The sequence below is a fragment of the Euleptes europaea genome, chromosome 3 (genome assembly GCF_029931775.1).
Source record: "Euleptes europaea isolate rEulEur1 chromosome 3, rEulEur1.hap1, whole genome shotgun sequence".
In the NCBI taxonomy this organism is placed as follows: Eukaryota; Metazoa; Chordata; class Lepidosauria; order Squamata; family Sphaerodactylidae; genus Euleptes; species Euleptes europaea.
The window spans coordinates 49128971-49139774 of record NC_079314.1 but is presented as its reverse complement, the minus strand read 5'-3'; positions in this window follow the sequence as shown (position 1 = coordinate 49139774).

Below are 10804 nucleotides of genomic sequence, written 5' to 3'. Positions count from 1 at the left end.
AATTTTTGGACAGACGGTATACAAAAGGTCTAAGTCAGTGAACGCACCAATTCAAAGCCGCTCAACCAAGCGGGTACCTGTATAGGGTCCTCTGGACCGGCAGTTCAAAAAACTCGCCGCGTCTTCCAGGAGGGCCGTCGGCCGGCCAGCCCCTCCCCTCCACGTCTAAGAGCCGTTACCGGCCAACTGTACTTGGAGGACCCGCCGCAGCACCCCCGCCCCCCTTTGACCAGCGCCGTCTCTACCAACCCAGCTCACGAAAGTTACCCTGGAAACAGCGCATAGGGCTTTCAGTGACGCCTCCCGCCGACACATTTGAAACGGCAGCTCCGCCTACCTGCCTGATGGGGAGTCTTCTTATTGGTGAATTTAAACAAAGCTCGCGACCTGGAACCAACCCTGTTGAAGTGGGCAGCCAGTTAAAAAAAACAAACCCTTCCAATTCGGAATCTGGGTCTCAATGCATTGTGGGATATGTAGTTTGCAGCCCTTTCTCTCCTGTCGTCAGAGGGACGCCGTCGTGTCTCCATCAGTCTGGGAAAATAGAGGACGTAAGGAAATGTGTAGTATTCTGTAGCCCATAGAGAAATCCCAAGGGAAAGAGTCCACCACGTCCAGTGTGCGCTACCCGTTTGTCTCATTCGCTCTCCCAACAACTCTGTGAGGTAGATTTAAAATCAGAGGTAGTGACCACTAGCCAATAGGGTGGCCAACCTCCAGATAGTAGCTGGAGATCTGCTATTACAACTGATCTCCAGCCGACAGAGATCAGTTCACCTGGAGAAAATGGCCACTTTGGCAATTGGACTCTACGGCATTGAAGTCCCTCCCCTCCCCAAACCCCACCCTCCTTAGGCTCCGCCCCAGAAACCTGCCAGTGGCAAAAAGGGACTTGGCAACCCTAGTAGCCCAAGTTCACTGAGCGAACTGCATACTGACTAACAATTTAAACATGGCAGTCTTACCCATCATCTTATTTATCTACTGCTCCATACTGGTCCTTAACCAACAGTGCAAAATCCAGAATGGTGGGACCACCTAAGACCTCAGCTAGCGCTGCTCTCTCATAGTAAAGTGAGAATCCACCTCAAGCGAGTTGGTCCTGGGTTACTAAAGTAATTTCATGTGGCTGTCTGAAAACAGTCTTAGACTATTATTCCAAACCGTGTTTCTGCAGAAAAGGTTCAGTCATAGGGTTGCCAACACCAGGTTGGAAAATTCCTGGAGATTTTGGGGGTGGAGATCTCTGGTCATCTGGAGATCAGCTGTAATACTGGGAGATCTCCAGGCTCCACCTGGAGGATGGCAACCCTAAATTTGGATTCGTGTTCTAGTAAGCATGCTTGCTGAAGAGTTCTACCTTAATCCTTCAAACGGGCCCATAGTGCGTCTCCCGGGTACATGTTGGAAAAGCAGTAAGAAGAAGGATGGTTGGATGCAGTGCCTCTTTTCCAGTGCAGAGAAGTCTTCTCCACCCCTAGACGCCATCCCTACTACACTATCTCTCAATGTAGTCCAGAAGAACAGGGCATATTGAGCGATCCACCAAAGTCATAGTACTCCATGCTGTATTTCCTTTTGCCATTTGGGATCAAGATGTGCAGAGATGCTTTGACTCTGGGTTGGGAAGTTTCTGGGAGGGCGGGGTATACTGTTACCAGGTTGTTGGAACTGGTGGGCAATTACCTGTCTTTCCAGCTGCCTGCTTGGAGTGGCGACCGCACGTGGCATGCTTATGTTACTTCTGGGCTTCCTCCCGGAAGCACCACATCGTGAAACCAAGAAGTGACGTAAGCACATCACGTGCGGCCGTGCGCGTGCATAACCACCTGCCCCCCAAAACCTCCTGCTGGTGAAGAGGGAGGACCTGGCAACCCTAGCTGGGTATAATGCCATAGATTCCACCCTCCAAAGGAACTGTTTCCTCCAGGGGGAACTGATCTCTGTAGTCTAGAGATGGATAAAATTCTAGGAGATTTCCGGGCCCCAGTTGGAGGTTGGATTCCCTAGCTTTGAGCAGTATCCTTTTTCTTTCCTTTTGGGCTCTGCTGAGTTTTAGTTCGTCTCCTGCAGTTTATGACTGCAATCCAAATGACTCCTTTTGCACTCGTGACTGTCAGGGAAGAAGAGCGAGAAGATGGATGGCTTTAATGAAAGTTTTCCACAACCTAGTCTCAACATGGCTGTGCTTTTTATACCTCATGTTAACAATTCAGTGTTTTCTCTATACAAAATAAGCCCCAAATCGCTGTGCGCTCACCCTGCACCACCACCATTTTAGTCATGAAAACAAAACCCCTGAAGTGTCACCTCACCAGTCCAGAACTGCTCTTAAAATTATTCAGTGAGGAGGCTGAACAATATTTGTTTAGAGCTAAAATGTGTGAGTTATAGAAACACTGACACTTTTGGAAAGATGTCAGAACTGTCAATTCACATTTGTACAAGCCATTAATAACTGTTATGGCACAAACTATTAAGATGGCTTTTGAACTCATGCTGGAAAAACAGGAAAATCGGAGTGTCTGTTTTTTGGGTAATAGAGAGCCAGTGTGGTGTAGCAGTTAAGAGTGTCAGACTAGTATCTGGCAGATCCAAGTTTGAATCCCCTTGCATGCCATGGAAGCCCACTGGGTGACCTTGGGCCAATCACACTCTCAGCCTAACCTACCTCACAGGGTTGTTGTGAAAATAAAATGGAGGAGAGGAGAATGAAGTAAGCTGCCTTGGGTCCCAATTAGGGGGAAAAGTGGTGTATTAATTAATTAATTAATTTTTAAAACACTTGAGTGGAACTTGGTTTCTGACAGTGTGGAAAATAGAGGCAGGTGGCCAATAGTCAAGGACAGAGGAAGCAAAAGAGTGAAAAGCACAGAGGGCCAGGGCATGGCTGGCTGGCTAATATGGTATGGGGCTTGGGAAAAGCCAGCAAGTCCCAAAAAAAGACTCATAGCCACCCATAGTAATATTGATGGCGGATGTGTCTATGCAGCTGTTTCCTAGGTTCCCTGTTTGGTAATTGACTACCTGGAAGTGGACACAGAGGACCAGAAGAGTTGCCCCAATAATGGATTGCTGCCCCCCTTCAGCTGGCCTGCTTCTACCTGCTGGCCAGCTGAGGGGTGCCAGGCAGCCCAGTTGATTTGCCCATAACTGGGCAAATGGCAGCCCTAGTCATGGAGGATAGCTCTATCAAGAGCTCTATCAGTGGCTACTAGCCATGGTGACAAAAGGGAACTTCCACATTCAGAGGCAGTAAACCTCTGAATCCTAGTGACAGGAGGGCAGACCTCAGCTTCCTTGTCCTGTTTTTGGCCCTCCAGAGTAACTGGTTGGCCATTGTGTGAAACAGGATGCTGGACTAGATGGACCACTGGTCTGATCCATCAGGGATCTTTTTATGTTCTTGCCATGATGGTAGGTTGCAGTTGTTCTCCATCCAGCATTGATCACAGCCTGTGATAGGGTGGGTAAAAGACATGTAACAGAAGCATTTAGCCATGTACTAGAAACATATCTATCCCCCTTCAACATTGCCCTGTAGAAATTTCAATTTTTCTGCTGTGTGAAGGCTTAAACAAACTGGAGGGCTCAGCCAGACTCATGGTCAGTCCATTGATGCAAATTGTAGCCTCCTGCAGTCTCAGTTGGCCTCAGGGCCATGAAAGGGAGAAGAGGCTTAACTCTTCAGCCACCACTGGCCTGGTCCTGGATTCATTGGCCTGGCTCACTGGAGCTAAGGGCCAAGATGGCTGTGGCTCACAGACTTCAGCTCATGCCTCTGGCCACATCCAGGCTAAGAGAAGAAGAACAGCAACTCAGCTCAGATCGCACTCTGCTGGCAAACAGATTGTCCCCAAATTTCCTCCCCTGCTGGTATGTATACATAGCATATATAGAACTGGAGAAAATACTCAGAACTGGGAATTTGACAATAGTAATGCAGAAAATTGCACACATGTTCTTTAAGGACTGCCCAATATTTTTTCCTGGAATTGCACATTTTATGTCAAAAAACCCCAAACTGGTCCTTAGAGAGTGAAAAGACATGCTATAAGAAAATCTCTGACTGTGCCTTGGAATAAACCCAAATGATTCATCGAGTCTCCCCTGGCTGTAGATTAAGGAATGCTAATGTTCATTTATGCAAAAGGCAACCATGCAAATATGTTTCACTCTGAATTAAGTCAGCATGATATCGCACGTGTTTCCCACATCTACCGCCCTCTCCCTTCTATAAACAGATATTCTGAAAGAGGAGCGGGAGGGATCCCTTTATTGCTTCAGATTTGGCAGGGGCTGCACTGTTCTTGTTTATAAAAGTCTCAGGAGCTGATGAGAGAAGAACACATAACTGAGTTTGCTGTCTAGTCTCTCCAGCTTGTCTCTCCAGTAGCTCTGGAGCATTTCTTGAGGTTCTAAGCTGTCTAGTTGCACCAAAGTCAGCATTTTAGGAGTTGTATTTTAAGTGCCACAGAACAAGGACCTTCCAGTAACTGCTGACCTTGGAGGAAGAGGTGTGAGAAGCATCCATCAAGAAAGCATGAATGTCTCTAGGAGGTAAGAGAAAGTTGTTTGTAAAGCCAGTTGCAGAAGGAGAATGCACTGCAGTGTAGATTCCTCCGTCTTCTGAGCTGAATGTCATGGTTGGGGGGTTCTGTGTGATACCTGGAATTCTGAAATTGGGAGTCTAGATCCACCGGGGGGATTAGTGGGGGGCTGTTGCATTGGGGGTAGGAATAGAGTAATAAAGGAACTAAGGGTGTCTTTGCACTCAACAAGAAAAGCCAATTATCAGCCTGGTTTGCATTGAGTGTGAATGTTACTAATGTCAGTGCTAGAGTAGAAAGCATTTCAAAACCAAATGCATGTCCTTGCCAAAGCAGATGTTCAAATTATTTATTTTAGTTTGTTTTTGTCATTTATATCCTGACTTTCTTCTCAATGGCCTTACATCCTTTCCCCCTCCTCCATTCCATCCTGACAACAACCCCATGAGGTAGGTTAGGAAGAGAGTGTGTTCACCCAGTGAGCTTTCCTGGCAGAGTGGGGATTCGAACTTGGGCCTCCCAGATCATAGCCCGACACTTTAACCACTGCCTTTGATCAGCACCAGGCTCTTGTTTGGATGGCTTGGATTTCAGAGATTGACAGAGCAAGCCTAAGCTTTTAATTTTGAGTTTTAACTCATACTTGAACTATATTGTATGATACATAGTGTTGGAAGCCACCCTGAGCCCAGCATGGGTTGGGAAAGGGCGAGATACAAATAAAATAAAATAAATAAGCAGAGCTTCTATCCCCTTCAATGGATTTAGAAGGATGTCAGTGTGCTTAAGATTTAGAATGCTTTCTAATTTCTGCAATCAAAATGTGCATCCTGGGCAGGTCTGTTACCCACTTATCTGGCACCAGGTGTGCATAGGCTTGCCTGACACCTATTGCCCTCCTCGATGCAGCCCTGATCTCAGCCAAGTAGCCCCTGTAGTGTTGACAGGACCACAGGGATCACTTGGCACAGTTTGCTCCTGGCCTGTTTTAAGGTCCCCATCCACCTCTGCTTCTGTCCTTTAAAAAAGATGGCACCCTACTTGGCCTTTGTGCTCTTGGTAAGTCTTATCGCTTTTCATCCTGTCCTCAGAAAAGTGCAACACAGAAAACGTACTGCATGCCAGCAGTCTCTCGTGCTTTGCAGTCTCACCACTGGTTCACCAGCATGGCATAGTGGTTAGAGTATAAGATTAGGATCTGGGAGGCGTAGGTTCAAATCCCCATCTAGTGTCTATGCACCAAAGTGTGTTTATGGATACTTGTGATATCAGTCAAAGATAACTTGTCATATGGAGGTTAGTAGGTAAGGTTCCAGATTCTGTTCATGCAGCTGGTCCCGGTCCAGCACAGTTTTTTCCAAGTTCAGACTCATGAAAACACATCTTCGCTAGAGGACATCTGACCAGAGATCAATATCAGTTGCTGTTTTATCGGCTGAAAATGCCATTGGCCACTCTTTGGACCTTGCCTTGCAATTCACTTTGCAAGGACAAAGGCAAGGAAAGCAAGCTTTGGAACAAAAGATGAGGGTTAACCTTCTACTGCCCTGACCTGGATGGCCCAGGCTAGCCTGATCTCGTCAGATCTCAGAAGCTAAGCAGGGTCAGCCCTGGTTAGTATTTGGATGGGAGACCACCAAGGAAGTCCAGGGTTGCTGTGCAGAGGAAGGCACTGGCAAACCACCTCTGTTAGTCTCTTGCAATGAAAACCCCAAAAAGGGGTCGCCATAAGTCGGCTGTGACTTGACGGCACTTTACACACACACAACCTTCTACTAGCACAGCACAGTGCAGGTTTATTCAGAAGAAAGTCCCACTGTATTAACCAGGGCTTACTCCTGGGTAAGTGTGCATAGGACTGTGCTACAAGACTGTCGCCTAGCCCCTCCTGGCCAAGCTGACCCTGCCAGAAGAGGATGCCAGTCATCTGTTGTGCTGCTGCTGGCTGGTAGTGGGCTGGGGTCTATCAGCTCCCTCCCCATTGTGCAGCTCCAAGTGGTCGACATGTGGTTCCGCTGGAGAACCAGCCCTGAGTCTTCCATACGAGTTCACCAGTGTCGGGGCACACTTCAGTTCTTTAATGTTGGTGCACTCCAGCTTATTTTTAAAACAAATGCTGCTATAAGCTTAGAGGGAACACATTTGTTTATGTTGTTTACGTATGTATTTATTAATGTTATTCGTTTATAAGATTCATATCCCACCTTTCTGGCCAATCAGGACCACCAAGGCAGCTAACAATTAAAAACAGAACACTATAAAAACAGATCAGCCATCCAGAAACAGCAATAAAAACCTAGGGCAGGAAGGAGGGGGTCACTGAGGGACCACTGGACAAAACAAAAATGTATGGCACTCATAAAGATAGATTTACAGATCCTGGCATGCAAATTCATTGTTGTATATGAGAGTGTAAATTGTGCATCAAAGTTGAGAAATGGGATATAATAAAGAAGGTAATCAGTGGTAGAATTAATGGAGGAAGGTACTGAAGGTGCTCCATATCTAGCTTGGTTTCAGTGGTGAAAATAAAATATTTCTTTGACTAGACAACTTGGGAAGGAGGGAGGATTCAAAACATTTAATCAGATGTTTTAGAGGAATGGAGAGTGTCTTTGTATAGGGGAGTACTGACATGAAGTTCTATTAGGAACAAGTAGTGACGACCTTGGATAGTTATTGTGAGTGCCTTTCAACAGTGGGAGTTTTCAGTGCCGTCTCCTTTCTGTTCTGTTCCCGTAGACTTGGGGGGGGGGGGGGATTTACTTTCCAATCTGACCAATCTCGCTCTACCAATGCTACAAAACAGGGGGTGCTAAAGAGGGGAGAAGAGGGAGGCACACAGTTCATCGACAGAGCAATTCATACGTTTTGCCCGCTTAAAAACATTGTACATGTCCTCAAAAGATAAGAGCCAAATGTCTGGCAACGTTCCATGCTTCCAATTATGGAGATTTCCCTGAGACTCCTATTCACTGAGAAGCAATGTGCTTAGCATACATGGTGAAATAGTGCTCTTAATTTTAGGCAGGGAAAATATGAACTTGTGAACTGCCTTATACTGAATCAGACCATTGGTATATCAAGGCCAGTATTGTGTACTTTGGCAGGCAATGACTCTTCAGTGTCTCAGGTAGAGCCCTTTCACATCATATGCTACATGATCCTTTTATTGGAGATGCTGGGGATTGAGCTGAGGACCTTCTGCATGTACTGTAAAGCAGATACTCTGCCACTGATAGGGTTGCCAACCTCCAGGAACTAGCTGAAGATCTCCTGCTATTAAAACTGATCTCCAGCCAATAGAGATCAGTTCACCTGGAGAAATGGCTGCTTTGGCAATTGGACTCTATGGCATTGAAGTCCCTCCCCAAACCCTGCCCTCCTCAAGCTCTGCCCCAAAAACCTCCCACCAGTTGTGAAGAGGGACCTGGCAACCCTAGCCACTGAGCCATGGCCCCTCCCAAAGGCCTATCATAAGAGATGCCAGAAGCTGAACATGGGATCCTCTGCAATTGCATGCAAAGCAGATGCAATAGCACTGGGCTACAACCCCTTCTCTAAAGTCTAACTCAGGGGTGTTGAACTTAAATGTTATGAGGGCTGGATATGACTTAAATGTCACTTAGTTGGGCTGGGCCATGCCTCGCCAGCCCAGATCGAGAGTGGGGGTGTGTGGCTGCCTCGTCTGGCTCGCAGGACAGGTAAGAGCTCTCAAGAGGCTGGATTCGACCCCCGGGCCTTATATTTGACACCCCTGGTCTAACAGTTGCTAAATCCCAGTCTTTCTCTTTCTTTTGGCAGAATACACTGTCTTCGTGCTCACAGGCCCAAATCTTCTGCAAGCCTCAGCGAGCATGCACAGAATTCTTGTGGCTGCAAACCATGGTGTGGAGATGAGCAAACAACAGTTCATGCGCTGTACACCCTTATTGTCATGGTCATCCTCATTGCAATCTGGGGAGTTTGGGCCAGGAAAGACACCTGAGCGTATTCTAGGAAGACTTTCTGAATCAAAAATGCAGAGACAGACTGCTGAGAGTGGAAAGGCCGAAGTCCTATACACACTGGAGTTTGTCTTGAAAGTACAATGGAACTATTGTCAGTGAATGAAGCGCTGTTTTCCAGATGATGCACCGAATGCGATACAGAATGTGAACTATGCAGAATGTTGATACCTCTGTGGGTAATAATATAATGACACAGCCCTCTAAATGTAAATTTTAAAGAGACATATTAAATAAATATTTTAAAAGGCCATGCCAATATGTTTAATAGCTCTAATTTAACATTCACAATAGATTTGTGTTCTGAGTACCCAGTTTTATAGCACTAACCTGTGGATGGAATCAGTCTGAAAGTATGGAGGGTGGAAGATGGGTTGATCACAGAGTTGGGATCTAACACTGAAATATTTATTTCATTTATACCCTGCCTTCCCCTCCAATGGGTACCCAAAGCAGTTTACATCATTCTCCTCTCCTTCATTTTATCCTCACCACAACCCTGTGAGGTAGGTTAGGCTGAGAATGAGTGACTGGCCCAAGGTCACCCTGCAAGCTTCCATGGTAGAGTGGGGATTTGAATCTGGGTCTCCCAGATCCTATTTCCATACTCTAACCTCAAATAGTCAATCAGACCACAAAGTAGGCAACTGGCAACAATATTGTGAGCATCCTTACTGCTATACAATGGGAAACTGGAACCAATGTGCCTGCATCTGAATCATTGAGGAAGACTTTGAGTGAATGTTCTGTATGTTCACAGACTTTCTGGCCAAGCACAGAGTCCCACTCACTCTAGAATTAAACTGGGCCTCTCTTGCAAAGCAAAGCAGAAACGTGATTTTAATGGCTAGGAGTATAGTGGGGCAGGGACGTTCAGAAGCCAGCTTCAGGATTTTTTCCAAGTCTGGAGCCATGCATCAACCAGAGCTCCTGGAGGAGACAAATTATTGGGCTTTCCCAGTCGCAGGAGCAACTCAATCCTGGGGCTTGCAGCCACTGTGTTTATATAGAGCAGTTATGTCCCAGGTTTAAAAATAGTTTTGTATTGTACGTCTTGGAGTGATGTTATGTCGCCCATGCTTATGGAGCCTGGAATTAATAAATGTGTATCATTGTTAATGATAGGATTTATATCTTAGTTGCCTTTTTTTTTTAAGGCAAAGTTCAGGATGGGTCTATCAGCTGCATTGGCTAAAGGAAATCTCCAAGGGTTAGAGGCCATGTAACCTCTGGATGCCAGTTGCTGATGGTGGGGTGGGGGGACGACAACAGATGAATTTGCATTTATTTAATTATATCCCACTTTTCTCTCTAATGGGGACAGAGAGCAACTTAGAACATTGTTCTCCCCTTTTCCATTTTCTTATAACATACCTGTGAGGTAGGTTAAGCTGAGAGAACGTGACTGTCCCCAAATTCACCCACCAGGGTAGTGGGGACAAACCCAGGTCTCCCAGGACCACAGTCTAACACTCTGACAACAGGTAGCACACTGTCTCTCTGACTAATTCTGACTCTGGATTCTAAATATTTTCTGTCAACCTAACACAAATAAAAGGTTATAGGAGATGCCCAAGATAATAACAATTAGTAGGACTAGCCCACTCTTTATAATAACTATGGAGGCCTGGCCATGAATCCAACAGAAGTGCAAAGGATTCCAAAGTGTGAAATAGGGGGAAGATCTCATCAACACATGATAACATATGAGCCAGCACAATACTTATTTAGGTATGATTTATAACCCACCTTCCCTCCCAGGCCGTGTGCACAGATTCTTGGGCAGTAGGGTTGCCAACCTCCAAGTGGTGATTGGAGTTCTCTCGCTACTACAACTCACCTCCAGGTGACAGAGATCAGTTCCCCTGGAGAAAATGGCTGCTTTGGAAGATGGACTCTACGGCATTATACCCCATTGAAGTCCCTCCTCTCCCCAAACCCCACCCTCCTCAGGCTCCACCCACAGAAATCTCCAGGTATTTCCCTATCTGGAGCTGGCAACCCTACGTTCTGTACCTCATGTTTATCCTCTACATGCTGAGGCCAAGAGTCAACAGTCCGGAGGAAATTATGTTGATTTTTCTCTCCCCCCCACCCCAGCAAAACTCTTTCTTCTTGCCATGATAACGTTACGGCTAATATTTTCCAAACTTTTCTACTTCCCTAGACAATAAGGGCCCTTGAAATAAAAGTAGAGGTAATAAATGAAGTTAATCCTCAACAAAAGAAGCAGCAGTACAGTAACAG